Here is a 19,737-nt window from a genome sequence, read left to right on the forward strand (position 1 = left end):
CGGTTGGTCTGCTACTCCCTCTCCCTCTGTGATCTCTCTCGCTTTCTCTTAAAAAAATAAAAAAAATAAAATCTTAAAAAAAAAAAGAAATGAGCTATCAAGTCATGATAAGACCTGGAGGAATCTTAAATGCATGTTGCTAAGCGAAAGAAGCTAGTATGAAAAGGCTACGTACTGTGTGATTCCAACTATATGATCTTCTAGAAAAGGCAAAATTATGGAGACACTAAAAAGATTGGTGATTGCTGGGGGTTGGGTAGGGGAGAGGAATTTGTAGGGGGAGCACAAAGGATTTTGGGGGGCAGTGAAACTATCCTGTCTGATACAGTAATGGTGAATACATGTTATTAAACATTTGTACTATGGACTTTAGTTAACAATAATGTACCAATACTGGTTCATCCATTGTAACAAATGTACCACACTGATGCAAGATGTAAAAAGTAGGGGAAACTGGGTTGGTGGTGGAGGGGGAGGCATTTGGGAACTCTCTGTACTTTCCAATTTGTTTTCCTATAAGTCTAAAAAATAGTCAATTAAAAAAAAAAAAGCACTCACAACCACGGAAGAACCGAAAAGACCTCCTGTAAGAAGTCTCCCAGATGAGAGTGGCATGTGGTGCACAGTGGAAGGTGCTCACTCAGCCCAGAACCTGGAGGAGAAAAGGAGACCAGGCTTTCTGGGGCCATGGCCAAGCAGAGTCATCAGGGACAAAGGAACAGCCCTGCATAGGACTCATGGTCTTAACGGAGAGGTGAGGCAGGTCTTTGGGGGTGAGGTGGCACTGAGGGGTTAGGTGCTTGTAGTCAGAACCCCAGGGTAGGGGGAAGGATCCCAGCCCTCTTTCTTTCTTTCTTTCTTTCTTTCTTTCTTTCTTTCTTTTCTTTCTTTTCTTTCTTTTCTTTCTTTTCTTTCTTTTCTTTCTTTTCTTTCTTTTCTTTCTTTTCTTTCTTTTCTTTCTTTTCTTTTCTTTCTTTTCTTTCTTTTCTTTCTTTCTTTCTTTTCTTTCTTTCTTTCTTTCTTTCTTTCTTTTTTTTTTTTTTTTTTTAAGTAGGCTCCAGAGATCAAGACCTGAGCTGAGATCAAGAGTGGGACACTTAACCGACTGAACAACTCTGGTGCCCCTGCAGGACCCCTGCCCTCCCTCTAATGCATGTTATGCCTTTACTGATCTAGAGCATCTCAAACATGATTATTCTGAAGTCGCTTTCAGTTCCATAACATTGACTTCACTTGTAGTGAGTTGATATCAGATAATTGTGTTAGATGTTTTTTCCTTAGCATAGGACTTCCTTATGTGCTCTAGAATTTTTGTTTGCACATTCATTTGGAGTGCCTTTTCTTTGCTTTTTGTTTTCCTTTTCCTTCGTTTTATTTTCCCATGCTGGCTTCGTTGAAAGGTTTGGTAGTTGCTTCAACTCAGCCCTCCTTCACAGTAGGGAATTGAAGGGAAGTGGCACACACACCCTGTTTCCTGGGTTTGTTACTCTGTATACTATTGGCGAGCCATTTGTGTGTGTGTGTTCACTTCCACAGTGAACCTGGAGCATCTCTTGGAATATGATTCTGCACCATTTCAGACTCCTCTCTTACCAGGTTCCCAGCCATGCCCTCTTTCCAGCCTGAGGCTCCAGCCTCTGTTCACAGACTGCATTCAAATTTTGATGAACTTGACACCAGTAGAGATTTGGTGCAAGAGAATGGCCCTCTTCCTATTTCTACCTGCTTTTTCTATATAAACTAATCCATAATCTTTGATTCCATTTGCCTGGGAGACAGAGAAAAACTTTCTGCAGTGAAAGGGAAGAACAAAGCAGAAATTCAGAGAGAAGTAAAAAAATCTAAAGATGAAGAGGGAGGAATTCATGAGTTCCCCATTTTCCTCAAGCCCTGTTCTCTCTTATTCTTGAAGTTTGATTATCAAACTCTACCTTTAATTCCAGGACACACCTTAGTATCCTTATAATACTCCTCTCATATATTTCTGCTGAAGCTAGCTCCAGTGGGTTTCTGATACTTAAAATCCAGAGGCACAGTGAATATGTGTCTTTTGGGCATCCTTTGGTCCAGGGTGCTCATGATTCCTGCATGCCACAGTTTGGGTGCAGGAATCATGCACTCCGGTCCCAGAACCCTTGCATTCGAATAACAATCTTGGCTCTCACTGTGCAGGAGGAAGGTTTGGATACCTCTCAATCTAAGCAAACTTTGACAGGAAGACAGGGTTTGGTCAGGAAGACAGGGCTGCTCTCTGCATTGCAGGAAACTAAGGGCTTAAGGGTTTATGTGATGTGGGGAACCTAGGGGAATGAGGGTCTGGAGGTTGTGGGTGGAAGGTTGGAGTAACAGTCACCAATGCTTCCAGCATGATGCACTGGCCCGGAGCAGGTGGTTCTCAAAAAATCTCCAGGCGGGGTGCCTGGGTGGCTCAGTTGGTTAAGCGTCTGCCTTCAGCTCAGGTCATGATCCTGGAGTTCCAGGATCAGAGTCCCATATCAGGCTCTCTGCTCAGCGGGGAATCTGCTTATCCTTCTGACCCTCCCCCCTCTCGTGCTTTCTCTCTCTCTCTCTCTCTCTCTCTCTCTCACTCAAATAAATAAATAAAATCTTTCTTTAAAAAGTTCTCCAGGAAATTACAGTTTTCAAGTATCCAGAAAAGACCCAACCAGCTTTCTCTCCAGCAGTGAAGTGGGAACCTGAGGCATTTGGGAAGCGATAGCAAAGCCACGGTGACTGCCAAGTGGGAAGTCTCGGGCAATTCCAAGAGTCTGGAGTTCACAGAGAGCTCTGAGAAAGTGGAGATTGCAGGGAAGACCTTCGAAGTAGGAGGTAACCATGCAAAGATGACAACAAACAATTGAGCCCGAGGACCTTTGAAGACAAGAAAATCTTCATGTATTGAGAGCCAGAGGACTCCCGAGGTGAAAATGGCTGAACCAAATGATCTCTACGGTCTTTTCCAGTTTTAAGATCTGCCGAGTCTTAACACGGTCCACATGGTGTCCCCTGTAGACTCATCAGTAGCAAGGAAAACATGGAAGGTTGCAAAGCTGGACCTCTCTTAGTAAAGTGGCAAGAGCCCTTTGCACACTGGCCTGTGATTGGGAAGGTGGGTGCCCAGTATTTCACTATGGTTTGTTTTTCTTCTATCTTCAGCTTTCCTGAACAAACCAGCCCTTCCTCCACTCCTTAGCTTTCTCCCATTGTTTCTGCCCCTTGCGTTTGGTGCTATGACCTGCCATTGAGGATGTGCTGTCCAGCCCCAGCTTACTTGCTCCGTGTTGGTTCATGAATCATGTCCTTATTTCCAGCTCGGCTGGAGGGGACAGAAGCACCTTTGTTTGCCTTCTCTGGCTCCTCGGCCAATCTGCTTAACCAAAGGCACAAGGACCAAGGACAAAGACCCATGCCTCCTTCCCACTTAAAAAATTATCCCATCTTTTTTCAAACTACTTCTACAGCCAGCCTGTTTTGCTCTCCTCTCTTCACGGAATATGTAAAATCTTTCTTGTACATTAAGAGCTTGTGAAAGACTTACTTGCCTTAGCCACATGATTTCCAAAATGTGTTAATTATGCATTACTCACATACTCTCTGAGCTTTTGCTGCTAATGTCATTTTACTGGACTGGGGAGACAGGACTTGTAGTGGTTACATAATCCTCAGACTTGCTGACAAGGAACTTTGCCACTATAATATGCTTAAGTGGGGGTCCTCATTTTTTATTTATTGTCCTGATGAACTAAAATCCTACTGACATTTTCTTCCTTTAGTTAGATGGTAAAGGAGGTCAGCATTTTCTTTCATCTGGATGTTCAACTTTACTTCCATAGACAAACATCCCTGAAAGACTGAAGTAATATTGATGATCCAAACCGAGGACTCAAAATTCCTATACTAAAGATTAATGGGTTTTTGGTTCTTTCTGTCAAAGTAAACCATAGAGCATCATTTGATCCCCCTCAAATTTTAGTTTCAGGGCGCCTGGGTGGCTCAGTTGGTTAAGCGTCCAACTCTTGGTTTCGGCTCAGGTCATGATCTCAGGGTTATGAGATCAAGCCCCATATCGGGCTCTGCGCTGGGCATGGAGCCTGCTTAAGATTCTCTCTCTCCCTCTTCCTCTGCCTCTCCCCACCTTTCTTTCTCTCTCTCTCAAAGATAAATCAATAAAGAAATCAATAAAGAAATCAATATTAAAGAACAAATTTTAGTTTCAAAAAGGATGCACAGTTCAATCCTCGTAAACATGGTGAAATTGGTCAGAAATGCTATAGTTTCTTCGTAGTTGCAAATGGTATGATTATTAAATAGACTGATATAGAACACTTGACAGATCTTTCCTTCTTATACACTATAATTAATCTTGAAACCAGCTTTATCTGTCAGTTTTCAAAAATAAGTCAGTGAAACATGCAGTTAACACATGGCATGATTCCATGACAAATAGACATGATTCATAGTCCAGAGCAGGTTCATGCAGAAACCAGCTTTGCCTTTGATGAAATGTCACTGCATGTTTATATAGCATCCTCTGAGTGCTTAAGGAAACCCTGTATTTGAGGCTGAAATGCACTGACTACCACTTGATCTTTTCTGCAGCATGGATTCAATTGTTTTTTGGGTGAAATATTCTTCTTGGGCCCCATCTGTACAATCACAGGAATGATGAACTGTGGCAGTTTTTAGACATGTCCACAAATTCTTTGACGCTCTTCCCAGGTGGGTTCTATGGCCTCTCCACCTGAATCTGGGCTGCCCTTAGCGACTCCTTTGTCACCAATAGAACTAGCAGAAGTGAGCTGCATAACTTTTGAGGCAAGTTCAGAGAAGGCCATATGGCTTCTGCTCGGTTCTTGGGACACTTGCTATGGGGAAATCAAGTGCATGTAAGAAATCTAACTACCCTGAGACCCACATGCTGTCAAGGCCCTATGGAAGTGCTCCAGCTCACAGCCCAACTGAACTTCTAACTGACAGCCAAACTGCCAACCATGTGAATGAGCCATTTTGGACATGCAGCTCAGTCGAACTTTCGGATCACTGCAGTCATCGAGAGAGTTCAAGCAAGAACTGTCCAGCTGAGCCCTTAATTTTAGGGACAGTTCTGCATCTTTAAGGAGATTCAAAAGGTACATTGTAACATTAAAGGCTCTGATAAGTCCTGCAGGGCAGAAACCTATGTAGCCTAGGGGCGCCTGGGTGGCTCAGTCGGTTATGCGTCTGACTCTTGATTTCGGCTCAGGTCGTGATCTCAGGGTCGTGAGATCAAGCCCCATGTCAGGCTTCACGCTCAGCGGGGCATCTGCTTGGGATTCTCTCTTTCCCTCTCCATCTGCCCCTCCTCCCTCCACCTCTCTAAAATAAATAACTAAATCTTAAAAAAAAAAAAAAAAAGAAAGAAACCTATGTAGCCTAAATGTAATGTTTTGGGAAATCTGGCTTTCCGTTATAGCCTGGCTCAGAATTCAAAAAGAAAGCCTGTTGCAGTTGGAAAGTAAGAGGCTATTGGTTAAGACAGAAATTACACACAAGTGCAGGGAATACATCAGCAATCATCAGGAAGGAAGTTACTTACCCCTGAATAGGAAAACAGTTGAGTTTTAAAATGTCCCATGGTTCTGCCTCTTTGGGTTGTCAAGGGAGAGGCAGAAACTCCTGGGTGGGTTTCAGGGCAAATCTATGTATGTATGTATGTACGTATGTACGTATCTATTTATCTATCTATCCATCCATCTTCACTCATTTCATTTGAATAGGTAATATATTCATACAGTATAAAATTTATAAGGTACAAAGTGATAGACACCATAAACTTTCCCTTCCACTCTGTCTTCCAGCCACAGTGTTTCCAATGTCTTGTCTATCCTTCTAGGGTTAACTTAAGCATATACAAACACATATGTATATATATTCTTAAAACAGACATATATAGTGGCATACTATCCATATTGCATTCTGCATCTTGCTTTTCTCACGTGAAAATACATACTGAAAGTCATCCTATATCCCTACATGGAAAGTTTCCTTACTCTTATTTTTCCCACACCCACCAAATATTCCATTGTATGGATGTGCCGTAATGTAACCAACCACTAATGTGTCGTTTATTGGGCCTTTTCCTATTATAAACAATGCAGCGATGAATAAACTTGGACATGCATTACTTTGCGCAAGTGCAAACATACGGAGGATAAATTACTAGATACGGGATTGCTGGGTCCAACGATGGCAGATGTTGTTGGTGCCTGGCCCAGAACTCTTTTATGGGACTGGCACACCCATTCCCTAGCTGCAGCAGATGGTGGTTGCTAAAAGCTCACACCTGCTTTCTTTTCCGGGGAACTGTTGCTGACCGACAGTTGCTGCCTGGCCTGCAGATGTCTTAGAAGCCACATGCCCTTCTGGGGGTAGCCCTTGACCAATGACAAACAGGTGCATGGGTATAGCAGCCCGGCCTCTTTGTCTCCGGGCAGGATGGCCTCAGCGGTCCACTTTTCACTCAAGAGCGCCTTGTGGGATCAGGCTGAGGCTAGATGGATCTGAAGCCACATCTTGCCCTAGTTCCTTCTCCCGACACCCCGCTTCTCTTACTCCCCTGCAGGTTTCTCCGGAGAACATTCCCTCAATAAGTCACCTGCACAAGAATCCTGGTTGCAGCCTCTGTTTCTAGGGAACGTAGTCCACGACAAATGGTATGTGCACGTGTAATTCTTATAGATTTCATAGGTATTGCTCAGTTGTCCTCCAGAGAGGTTGTACCAGTGTAGACGCCTCCTAGAGAGGAGAAAGTGTTAGGGAAAATCTGATCATTTTAATTGCTCATCAAGTATTAGTGAACGAATGAATATATGCCGTATCTTATTTTGGTGATGCTACCTTTGGTGCAGTGTACCTATACTTTTTTGTTTGTTTCCAGAGGAACAGGGACACACATCTGTTTCCATCTCATCCCGTGTGACCCCTGATTCCATGGCCCTTCCCCTAGCTGTGAGTGCCTGCCAGTGCTGGAAAGTAGGTGGAACAGGTAGGCAAAGGGAGGGGTGAGGAAGGGTTAGTAGACTTTAGGATTTAACAAGATATAAGGACTGGTGTCTCCTTTCTTTTGAAATCTTGGCAAAGCCCAGGATGCCCAAATGAGAGGGAAATCTTTGGGACCCACAGGGAGATTCTGCTTCTGGATCTAGACTCGACCCATCTTTTTAGGTGGTACAGGTTTAAGTTGCAGTGTGGTCTGCATAAGCTAGCGGCCGCCGGCTGTAGGCTTTGAGGTCAGTGGACTTGGGATCCAATCCCAGATCTTGTTGACTTGTAGCTCGATGATCTTATCTCTGTCTTGGTTTCGTTTTCAGTAGAACAATAATGCCCATCTTGCCAAGTTCTTATGAAGATTCAGTGAGTTCAGTCCCTGGTCGGGGTTCTGTACAGAGTAGTGGGAAAGGAGTAAGGATTGTGGCCATTATCAGAGTGTTCTCATTGATCAGGATAAAAGGTTTCAACACTGGGGAGTTGTGTTTAGTACAGAAGAAGGCTACTTCTTCACGTTGTCCTGTTCCAATTCTTTTATGCTAACAAAGTCCCGTGCTTTCCTCCCATCCCCTCCAGTCCCCAGTTCATTCAGGGGCCAGCATAGACAGCCAATAAAAGAAAGCCAGAGCCTGTGGGTTGCAGGGTTTTCTCTTTGGGTAAATGTTTGGGAACGCAATGACGTGTACCCAAAAGGAAGGGCTGATTCCCTGTATGGCAAGGGGTGGTAATGGTGAGTTTTCCCATTTCCACTGAAGACAGCATAAAAGGCTCGAGCCCAAGGGATTAGGATGGACTTCAGCAAGATCTTCTAAGACCCTCATTGCTAGAAGATTCCATACCTCTCTGGGTTTATTTGAGTGTTGTCCAGCTTTTTGATTCAACATTGGCTTTGTATTGTATAAGACACCCCAAGGAACAAAATGCGCACATTAAGAACAAAAGAACAAAGCCAAGGGTTGAGGTTTTTGTTTGGTTGGTTGGTTGGTTTTGTTTTGTTTTGTTTTTAGCCCTCTATTATGTTTAAAATCATTTTGGGGGGAAGTTTCAAATCATCTGCTTTCATTATATTCTCCACCGATGTCCTGGTCATAAATGTCACATGATGAGTAGGGCTGTGAACAACTGTATTTGCTGATTTGTTTGGGAGGAGGAAGGAGGACTTTCTTGAGAAAAGAAAACTGGAACATTTACTTAACTAAAGTTTATGCTGCAAGGGTTGTCTCTGTTTTGGAAAAATAGGAAAGCCAGATCTGTTTTGAGCCTTTCATGGTAGATAATGGTTTCAGAGTATCTCTTTACATCTTGCAGAATAATCATTACACAAGTTATTTTGTGCTCTTTTCCACAATAAAGTACTTCTCGGTACCCACACTTGAGAGAACTTACAGATTGGGGTGGAGCGTGCTCCAAGCGCTTTTATGCCCCCTGCAGTAGGGGAGACAGATTCAGTAAGGGCACGTAATGTTCATGAGGATCCAGGCTGCCATGGTGCACGTGTCCGGGGGACCCCATTACATTGTGTCCTATGGGAATGATGCACCCCTGGAATTCAACAGTGTAAACGGTGAGCCCTGGAATTGCGCCTCACTTAGTAATGTCACATTTTGCTTCTAAATGCCACGTTGGGGGTCTTGCCTCATCTAGTTTCCCTAGGAGGCATTATCTACAGTCTAAGCCACCATGACAACGACTTGAGGTCACGGTTGCCAGAGCAGATGCTGGTCGCCAAATCCCGCTGAAGATACTCTTCTTCCTCTACGTCCCACTGGGGTGTGGAAGAGTGACTAAGGCTTGCCTTGTGGTCCTCACGGCACAGGGGGTGACTCATCAAAAACAAGAGATTTAAGAGGATGCCTGGGTGGCTCAGCATCTGCCTTAAGCTCAGGTCATGAGCCTGGGGTTCTAGGATTGAGCCCCACTTTGGCCCCCCCCACTCAGCAGGGAGTCTGCTTCTCCCTCTCTTTCTGCCCCTCCACCCCACTCATGCTCTCTCTCTCAAACAAATAAATAAAATCTTTTTTTTTTAAAGTGGTCAACGGGCATGGTGACCATATTTTTTCAAACAAAAATCAAGACAAAGGGTCTAGCACAGATTTATGTATGGTCTGTGGATATAGTTAAAAGGACTCTTACAAATAGTGATTTTTTTATGTGATTTACGTGACAAATCACTGTGTTTTCTAAGAATGTAATTATGAAATTGATGTTGTGTTAGGAATTGTAATGTACACTCACTACCTACGATATGAGTATCATTTATTGAAAGCTTATTATTGAAACATCAAATTAACTGCTTTACAGAAATTATCTCGTTTTCTCCTCAGGACAACCCTAGTTGGGGGGCACTATCAATCCATTTTCCAGAGGAGACAACTAAAGTTCTGGATGAGAAGGCGCTTATGAAGATCATGTAGCTCATAAGTGGTAGAGCTGATATTCCTACCCAGGCTGGCAGAACCCATTCTCTTCAATTATTGGACTCTGTACTGTCTTTCCTATTTCATGGAGGCTTTTTACTCTTTTATTGGCACATTTCACTGTTTTATTTGGGCCTGGAGTGCAGCAAAAGGCTATAGCTCCATTAGGCCTATAATTCTCTACAAATCTCTGCAACAGGTGATTTACAAGTCTCTCCTGTTGGTAGAGAATAAGATATTCCTTATCTCTTTGGTTTAGTTCAAGATGACACACATTTATTAAGTGTCTACTTAGTACCAGGCACAGGGCTAGTAGCAATGGAATATAAAGATTAATGAATACCAATACTGCACTCTTCCTACCCTCAAGATATGTAGATTAGAGGGAAAAAGTAAGCCCACAAGCCTATGAGGAACTAATATAAGGCCAACTTTAATACGTGATGTATTTTGGAAGCTAATTGTTATTAGAGTTTCCAGAGGTGGGAATTAAATCTGACTAGGGAGGCTTCTTACAGAGATTGGCATTTAATTAGGGCACTGGGAGATTATAAGGCTGTCATGGTTTCTCTGGTTGTGTGATTTACCCCACAACTTAGTGGCATTAAAGCATCATTTTAATTATCTAAAAATCTTATGTTTAGGAATTCGGGAAGGTTCTCGGCAGAGCAGTTCTTGCTGGATTCTCTTAAGTGGTAGTGATCACATGTGACGGTGTATACTCATCCGTAGGCTCCAGGGGCTGGATGTCCAAGATGGCGCACACACAGGGCTGGCATTGATGCCAGCTCTCAGCCGGAAATCATTTGAGAGCTCAGCTGGGCTGCCACTGGGATGCACGTGGCCTCCATAGCATGGTGGTCTCAGGCAGAAACTGTGTGGATTTTTCTGACCTGGCCTTGGAAGTCACGCAACGTCACTTCTGCTGTATCCTATTGGTAAAAGAGAGAGTCACTATAGCCAGCCCAGATTCAAGGATCAAGATCACACTGTAGAAGGGAATGCACAGTCTGCCACAAGGGTGATAGGCAGAGGTGTGGGCGAATCGACGAATCGACTTCTAGCCAGATAAATCAGCAGGAGCAGGAAAGAGGGGTGTTCAAAGTGTGTTGAAGGAAGAACTAATTGTCTGGTAGAGCTGAGGTGTGGAGTGTGATGAGTTGGGGAAGATAAATTTGAAAAACTATTTTGGGTCCTGTCCACAGAGGGCTTTGAAAGCCAGAATCTGAATTCACTGAGAAGCAACCCAGTGATGAGATTAACAGCACAGCCTGGGAGCCAGCTAAAACACTTTCCAGATCAACCCTTGATTAGCTGTGTGACCTTGGAGGAAACTCACTCTTCCAGAGACTCAATGTTCTTACCTGCAAAGGGGGATAATTATAACTTTGTTGCAGTTTTACTTCACAGGATAAGATAATGCATGTGAATCACTTAGTATATAATAAAGGTGGCTATTATCATTACTCTGATAGTAATAAGGCAGCCAGTGAGAGTGTTTGAGGATAAAGTAACATGATCAGATTTGTCATTCAGAAAGTTACCAGATAGGGCGCCCAGGTGGCTCAGTCAGTTAGGCATCTGCCTTCGGCTCAGGTCATGATCCCAGGATCCTGGGATCGAGCCCCACATTGGGCTCCCTGCTCAGTGGGGAGCCTGCTTCTCCCTCTGCCTGCCGCTCCCCCTGCTTGTGCTCTCTCTCTCTCTCTCTGTCAAATAAATAAATAAAATCTTTAAAAAAAAAAAAAAAAAGAACGAAAGAAAGGAAGAAAGAAAGTTACCAGATAGGCCCGAAGTCAGGAAGACCAGTTAGGAGGAAATGCCATTACCGTAGTTAAGAAGCCATGAGAGTCCGACCTGGGGTGGTGACTGGGGAGGGCTTAGAATAACAAGATGTTGAGGAGATAGAGGTTTTATTTGGTGGCTCAATGGCTACAAGGGTGAGGGAGAGAGAGAAAGAGAACCTGATTTGGGTCAGAGGTCAGAGTGCAGAGGGCAGGTCCTCTTGGTGGGTTGCTGCAAAGAGGCAGCATTTCCACTGTCCAGGATGGCTCTTGCTCTCCACATCAAGGAAGTGTCTTTGACAAGGTTCTAGAAGCAGAGCCTGAGTCAGGGATTTGTTGGGCGAGGGATTTGTTGGGCGAGGGATTTCTTGGGCAAGGGTTCTCAGGAGAATGAGAGGGAGGGAAGACGGATGGAACAGGGGAAAACGTGAAGAAAAGTGGTGGTCTCACCTGGAGACTAGCGTCAGCTGGATCCCACAGAGAGCTTTGCAGCTTGACTGCACCACACAGTCACACCCTGAGGCAGAGGGGGCCTGCCTTTCGTGCTTCCCAGCCAGTCAGTTGTCAGCTTTGGGGTAAGGTGTCACCTTCCTTGCCAGATGGCTCCATTTGGCCAAGAGCAATTCTCTGGAGAAAGGAGAGGCTGTGAGCTTTCAGCCACCACCACTCCTAGCAGCTAGGGAACAGGGGTACTGGCCTGGGAAAGGGGATTTGGATGAGGCAGCCCCAGTGTCCATTATAAGGGTCAGGGTTATAATCAGTGTGTTCAACACCTTTCACGAGTCAGGGAACCACGGCAACTGCACTTCTGCTCAGTATGCTTCTGATCATCATAGAATATTCCTTTAGGTTGCAGGCTCTGATAAAAACTGTGTTTAGGAGTTCATCTTGTCTTCTTAAAGGATCTTAGAGTATGGCATTGTGCACATGCAGACAGCTGAAATGTAGGCTGGCGGTGAGTCTGTGGAGCCTCTTGGCCTGCTGACAGGAAGAGAGAGAGAAAGAGAGAGAGGGAGGGAGAAAGCATCCATAGAACAGACAGCACACGAAGATATGCATTACATCATATTTACTGAAGAACTTTCCTCCTCATAATTTATGTGCCTCTCAAAGGACCCAGCCAGGGCTATTTATTTCATCTCTAGTTCTGTGATCTTCTGTTCCATGCACACTGGATTTGATTGAGTTTAGACAAATCACTGTTTTCTTTGAAACAGGAAATGTCTGAAGCAATCTCTGAACATGGTGCATGATAAATTTAACTTTTCGCATAGGTACTGTTCCCTTCTTTAAAGTCAATAGAAATGATTAAACAAGAATAACTCACATAATTCAAAATAAATACGTACACACATACCAAATCTGTAGATGAATGGTTAGGCTGCCTGCCACCAGAAATCTCCCACTTCCCTTTTATTATTAGAAGCAAACACAAAACCGAATCAACACTTGGAAAGGATATTGCATTCCAGAGAGGTCCAAAGGTTACACTACTCATGACGATTGTATATTGTTTTCTCTCAAGTTCATGGGAAAATAATGGTTGTTACTTTCTGCCTCCATGCCAGCTTTTCTGCACTCAGAGTCCTTCTAGAAGGGAGAAGCACCCTTGTTTTGTGCATTTTGTAAATGACGCTCTTTGGCCACTCTTCAGGAAACCATCCTACTGGACTGAGCTTGTCTATTTATCGCCATGGTTCTACTTTATTCTGTTATAGCCATCTAAGACATCCTCAGTTTCAGAAGGAGAGAAGATACTCAGGAAAACCACTCACAGACAATCACCATTTCTATACTGGACAGTTAGCCATATAAGAATGAGCTGCCGGCAACCTCTTTGACCTCAGCCGTAGCAACTGCTTCCTAGACACATCGCCAAAGGCAAGGGAAGCAAGGTCAAAAATGAACTACTGGGACTTCATCAAGATAAAAAGCTTTTGCACAGCAAAGGAAACAGTCCACAAAACCAAAAGACAACCGACAGAATGGGAGAAGATATTTGCAAATGACATATCCGATAAAGGGCTAGTATCCAAAATCTATAAAGAACTTATCAAACTCAACACCCAAAGAACAAATAATCCAATCAAGAAATGGGCAGAAGACATGAACAGACATTTCTGCAAAGTAGACATCCAAATGGCCAACAGACACATGAAAAAGTGCTCAACATCGCTCGGCATCAGGGAAATCCAAATCAAAACCTCCATGAGATACCACCTCACACCAGTCAGAATGGCTAAAATTAACAAGTCAGGAAATGACAGATGTTGGCGGGGATGCGGAGAAAGGGGAACCCTCCCACACTGTTAGTGGGAATGCAAGCTGGTGCAGCCACTCTGGCAAACAGTATGGAGGTTCCTCAAAAAGTTGAAAATAGAGCTACCCTATGATCCAGCAATTGCACTACTGGGTATTTACCCCAAAGATACAAATGTAGTGATCCAAGGGGGCACATGCACCCCGATGTTTACAGCAGCAATGTCCACAAGAGCTAAACCATGGAAAGAGCCACGATGTCCATCAACAGATGAATGGATAAAGAAGATGTGGTGTATATATATACAATGGAATATTATGCAGCCATCAAAAAACCCCCGAAATCTTGCCATTTGCAACGACGTGGATGGAACTGGAGGGTGTTATGCTGAGTGAAATAAGTCAATCAGAGAAAGACATGTATCATATGACCTCACTGATATGAGGAATTCTTAATCTCAGGAAACAAACAGGGTTGCTGGAGTGATGGGGGGTGGGAGGGATGGGGCAGCTGGGTGATAGACACTGGGGAGGGTATGTGCCATGGTGAGTGCTGTGAATTGTGCAAGACTGTTGAATCACAGATCTGTACCTCTGAAACAAATAATACAATATATGTTATAAAAAAAAAAAGAAGATAGTAGGAAGGGAAAAATGAAGGCAGGGAATCGGAGGGGGAGACAAACCATGAGAGACCATGGACTCTGAAAAACAAACTGAGGGTTCTAGAGGGGAGGGGGGTGGGGGGATGGGTTAGCTTGGTGATGGGTATTAAAGAGGGCACGTTCTGCGTGGAGCACTGAATGAATCATGGAACACTACATCATGGAACACTACATCAAAAACTAATGATGTAATGTATGGTGACTAACGTAACATAATAAAATAAAATTAAAAAAGAAAAATGAGCTGCTGGAGGGCAGAGGTTATGTTTTGACCAGATGACCATAAATAAATGGTTTGCAAATATGTGTTAGATGTCTTTACATTGAGTGAGCTAATTGAGTCCTAAAGATTAGATGCTAGTGGGGTTTCTCACTTTTGTCAAGATTAATGCTCAAGATGAACATGTTCTGTTATTTATTTATTTATTTATTTATTTATTTTTAAGATATTATTTATTCATTTGAGAGACAGAGAATGAGAGAGAGAGAGAGAGCACGACAGAGTGGGAGGGTCGGAGGGAGAAGCAGGCTCCCTGCCAAGCAGGGAGCCCAATGCAAGACCCAATCCCAGGACTCCAGGATCATGACCCGAGCTGAAGGCAGCCGCCCCACTGACTGAGCCACCCGGGTGCCCTGTTCTGTATATATTTAAAATGAAAAAAACTCGGGGGCACCCGGGTGGTTCAGTTGGTTAAGCGTCTGCCTTCAGCTCAGGTCATGATTCCAGAGTCCTGGGATTGAGTTCCATGTCATTCTCCACGCTCAGTGGGGAGTCTGCTTCTCCCTCTGCCCCTCCCCTTGCTCATTCTCTCTCTTTCTCTCTCTCTCTCTCACTGTCTCTCTCTCAAAGAAATAAAATCTTTAAAAAAATGAAGAACACTCAACTTTTCTCCTCTGATGTATGATGAAAAGAGGAAGATTCAAGAAACCCTGACTTGTAGTGATAGGAGATTTTGGGCAAGTCTTTGAGACTCAGCTTTTGGATCTCTAGAGTGATAATATTTGTTAGACCTGTCACCCAGCATTGCTCCTTACATCCAAGGAGATATAAATGGAACTGAACTTTGTAAACTCCTGAGTGATGTTCACATACTGGAAACTAGGGGACATTGAAGTATTATACACTTAAAATGTCTTCTTTTATTCCATGACATAGGAAATATAACAAAAATATAGGAAAATTTTTAAAAGGGAAAAACAGTTATAGGATTTAATAGGTTATTAGTTGTCATTAGGGGTTGAATGGGAGCCCTCCAAAAGAGACATGTGAGTTTTAGTCCCCCTGCCCCCCCGGCCCCAGTACTTGTGAACGTTACCTTCTTTGGAAACGGGGGTCTTTGCAGATATGATTAAGTTAAGGATCTTGAGATGAGAGCATCCTTGATTAACTGGGTAGGCCCTAAATCCAAAAAGAAGTGCCCTTATTAGAAGAGGAGAAACACAGAGGACAAATGTGGAGGAAAGCCATGTGAAAATAGAAACAGAGATTGGAGTGATGTGTCCACAGCCAAGGAATGCCAAGGAATGCTGGCGGCCAACCAGAGGCTGGAAGAGGCAAGGAAGGAGTCTTCCCTAGAACCTTCAGATAGAGCACGGCTCCACTGACACCTTCATTTCAGACTCCTGGCCTCCAGAACTGTGAGAGAACACATTTCTTTTTTCTTTTTTTGGGGGGGGGCGCGGAGCAGAAGGAGAGAGAATCTTTTTATTTGTTTGTTTGTTTTGAGAGAGAGAATCTTAAGCAGGCTCCACACCCAGCACAAAGCTTGGGGCTCGATCCCAGGACCCAGAGATCATGACCTGAGCGAAAATCAAGAGCTGGACGCTTAACTGACTGAGACCCCAGGTGCCCCGAGAGAGAATACATTTCTATTGTCATAAGCCACCTAGTTTGCGGTAATTTGTTATGGGCGTCCTCCAAAACTAACAGAGATGCTCACCATAAAGAAAACCCAATGAATTTCCTCAGGTCAGAGAATGGGCAGAGTTTTGAAAAGACAAGGGAAGCCTGGGGTTGGCAATCTTCAGTGCATGGCTTTTCTAATGAAAAAAGTTTATTGCTTGTCCTTTCCAAAGGAGCACAGTCACTTTAAACAGACCAGAAAAAAACAGCATTAAAAACTATGATAAAGGCAAGTTAGGGGAAGGTTGGGAAGGAAAGGAATCACAGCAAATAATAAGATTGAGTCAGTTGAGTGGCCTTATCTTGTATTAAGGAAAGACTTTTGGCATGGAATTAAGCAGGTGAGCAATTCCTCTTTTTTTTTAAATTTTTTATTGTTATGTTAATCACCATACATTATATCATTAGTTTTTGATGTAGTGTTCCATGATTCATTGTGCATAACACCCAGTGCTCCACGCAGAATGTGCCCTCTTTAATACCCATCACCAGGCTAACCCATCCCCCCACCCCCCTCCCCTCTAGAACCCTCAGTTGGTTTTTCAGAGTCCATCGTCTCTCATGGTTCATCTCCCCCTCCGACTTACTCCCCTTCATTCTTCCCCTCCTGCTATCTTCTTCTTCTTTTTTTTTTTCTTAACATATATTGTGAGCAATTCCTCTTAAAGTGGAACATGGGGATAAAAGAAGAAAGGGATTAGGAATGGAAACAATTAAGGGATAGAGGGCAAAAAACACCTAATTGATCCAGAAGGTAGACCTCCTTTGGCTCACACCTTGTCTGTTCTTTATTTTTTGACTCTAGATTTAGTTGTGTTTAGACATTTTTTAAATTTAGATTCAATTAGCCAACATAGAGTACATCATCAGCTGTGTTTAAACATTTTAATAAAAGAGATTAACATAACATAATAAAAAAAAGAGATTGATTTTTATCAAGCCAAGTTGGAAAAATTTCATTGTTTAATCTGGGTGAGTCTCGGCAAAGGAAGTCTTTAGCTAACTGAGCAACTTTAATGGGGTACCTGGCACCTGCAGCTTAACACTTGGAGCCCAAATTTATAATATGGATTTTCCATGTCCTGGGACTGACCTCTTCCCCAGAAGGTGATTTAAAAGAAGTCCTGCCCAAGGCAGGAGTCACCTTAATTTAAAGTCTGCCTGGTTCCTATCTTGTCAATCCCCAGCCCCCTTAATTTTCTTCTTTTCTACTCACTTGGTACATTTCACTTGTTTGGTTGTTAAAAAAAATAATAAGCACCAGTTACCTCTAGGCATTTATGATTTCACAGATATTGTTTGACTCTTGTGATGATCTTGGGAGGTACCTATTACCATCCTTGTTTTATACACGAGGAAACCAAGGAGCTATGATAACATTGAAGGTAGTTTGGTAAGTGGAAGTCAAGTAGATTTGGACTAGATTTCTGACTCCATATTCAGAAATAAGCGGTGTGACATTGTTTTGTTTTGTTTTGTTTTAAACTGTATCCAGCCTTACTAAAGATACTTTTCAGGGCACATGGGTGCTGCAGTCAGTTGAGCGTCTGACTCTTGGTTTTGGCTCAGGTCGTGATCTCAGGGTCATGAGATCAAGCCTCGCATCGGGCTCCCTGCTCAGTGCTGAGTCTGCTTGAGATTCTCTCTCTCCCTCTCCCTCTGCCCGTCCTGCTTGTGCTTTTTTCCCCCTCTCTCTAAAATAAATAAATAAATCTTTAAAAAAATAAAATAAAGATACTTTATATAAACAATCACAGTATTTCAGGCAGGACGTGGGTAGATAATCGTTAACTATAACTATACAACCACTTTCAAACTCCCTTCTTCAATGGGCTACCCAAACCAGAAAGCCACTATAAAACCCAGTGAAGTCTTCACGTGACGCTCTGAACAGGGACAGTTTAGAGTGAGTGTTGACAGTTGACATTTAGCATGTTGTTTAACAACTTTTCACAAGCTGACCCTGACTTTCTGGAAATGAAATGAAAATGGCAGAATTACCAATCTGAAGATCCACAAACTACAAAAAGAACGCTTTTGAGGGATGCCATCTCCATGGTGACACTGTAAAGTCCAGATTGCCTGACACACTGGGAACCACGTCTTGGGGTCAGGTTCCAACAGGTCTCTGGGTTTAAGGGAGTCAAGTCTATGTTGAAGGCAGAGAGGGAGAAGAGGACATAAACAATGAGTTCGAGTCTTTCCACACCACCAAGGCATTTGTGCCAAGGTGGCTCAGTGTGTCAACATCAAGGAATTCCTCCTCTTGGAGACCAAGAGGAACTTTCTCAAAACTAGAAGGGAAAGGTGTTTTTCCCCTTGTTTTTTTGGTTTTGTTTTGTTTTTTAATTTTATTTATTTACCTGAAAGAGAGTGATCGAGAGAGCAGAGCAGGGGTAGGGGCAGGGGCAGAGGAAGAGGAAGCAGACTCCTTGATGAGCGGGGAGCCCGATGCGGGGTTTGATCCCAGGACCCTGGGATCATGACCCAAGCTGAAGGCAGATGCTTCACCGACTGAGCCACCCAGGTGCCCCAGTGTTTTTCCCCTTTTATCAATCTAGCTTCGGAGATACTCTGTTAGTGACAATATACCCCTCCCCCAAAACAGAAATGAAGCACTGTGTGTGTTAACAACACAGTTTAAAAAAAAAAAGTAAAACAAAATTCTGCGTTTTTATAAAACTTGATAAAAAAAATAGTGTTTCAGGGGCACCTGGGTGGCTCAGTTGTTAAGCGTCTGCCTTCAGCTCGGGGCATGATCCCAGGGTCCCAGGATCGAGCCCTGCATCGGGCTCCCTGCTCCGTGGGAAGCCTGCTTCTCCCTCTGCCTCTGCCGCTCCCCCCTGCTTGTGTTCCTTCTCTTGCTGTGTCTCTCTCCATCAAATAAATAAAATTTTTAAAAAAAAAATAGTATTTCAAACTGTGCGGTCACCAGAAGCACACAGTTATCAAAAATGCACACGCTTCACTTGGCATGTCCAGCACCTTCAGCTTCCTGTGCCTGGTCTGTTGGGGCACCTCGGTTTTCTTCGGTGTTATTCCCACCCTTGCCAGCAACAGCTTTCCCCTTTTGCCCTTTGGGTACCTTCTTTCCCTTCTTGGCAGGGGCCTTTTTAGGCTTGGGCTCTGGATTTGGAGGAACAGGATTAGCAGATACCCTTGCAGATCTTCTCTGTGGCTCATCCTTCACCTTGGCTTTTTCTCCTTTAGCATCCCCTTCAACCTTTCTCTTGGGCATGGTGGCCATGGTGGCCATGGCGGCGGGACGTAGGCGCCGGACGCTGGGATGCAGCGATGCATGGGCTTTCGCTGGTCCAGTGGTCGTTCTCACCTTTTCTTCACACTGCTTGTAAGCTGTGTGACCTGGGCCAGATAAGGCACCCTAAGCCTCAGTGCTCTCATATGTAAAATGGGATACTACTCCATGTTCTTGTGTTCTAAGGAGTGCTTTATTTTTCTTATTTTTTTTAAGGATTTTATTTATTTACTTGTCAGAGAGAAAGAGAAAGCACAAGCAGGGAGAGTGGCAGGTAGAGCGAGAAGCAGACTCCCCGCTAAGCAAAGTTTCCCAACGCGGGATTCGATCCCAACGCGGGACTCGATCCCAGGACCCCGGGATCATAACCTGAGCCGAAGGCGGACGCTTAACTGACTGAGCCACCCAGGCGTCGCTATGAAGTTGC

The 19,737-nt window shown here is 43.8% G+C and overlaps 1 pseudogene; it reads right to left on the reverse strand.

The window, feature by feature from the left end:
* Window positions 1–19,019: 19,019 nt before the first annotated feature.
* Window positions 19,020–19,292, reverse strand: LOC114216872 (non-histone chromosomal protein HMG-17 pseudogene; annotated as a pseudogene).
* Window positions 19,293–19,737: the final 445 nt, after the last annotated feature.

This window comes from Eumetopias jubatus, unplaced genomic scaffold, assembly GCF_037043125.1.
Source record: "Eumetopias jubatus isolate StellerSeaLion01/CBP00866 unplaced genomic scaffold, mEumJub1_p1.0 scaffold_11, whole genome shotgun sequence".
Lineage (NCBI taxonomy): Eukaryota > Metazoa > Chordata > Mammalia > Carnivora > Otariidae > Eumetopias > Eumetopias jubatus.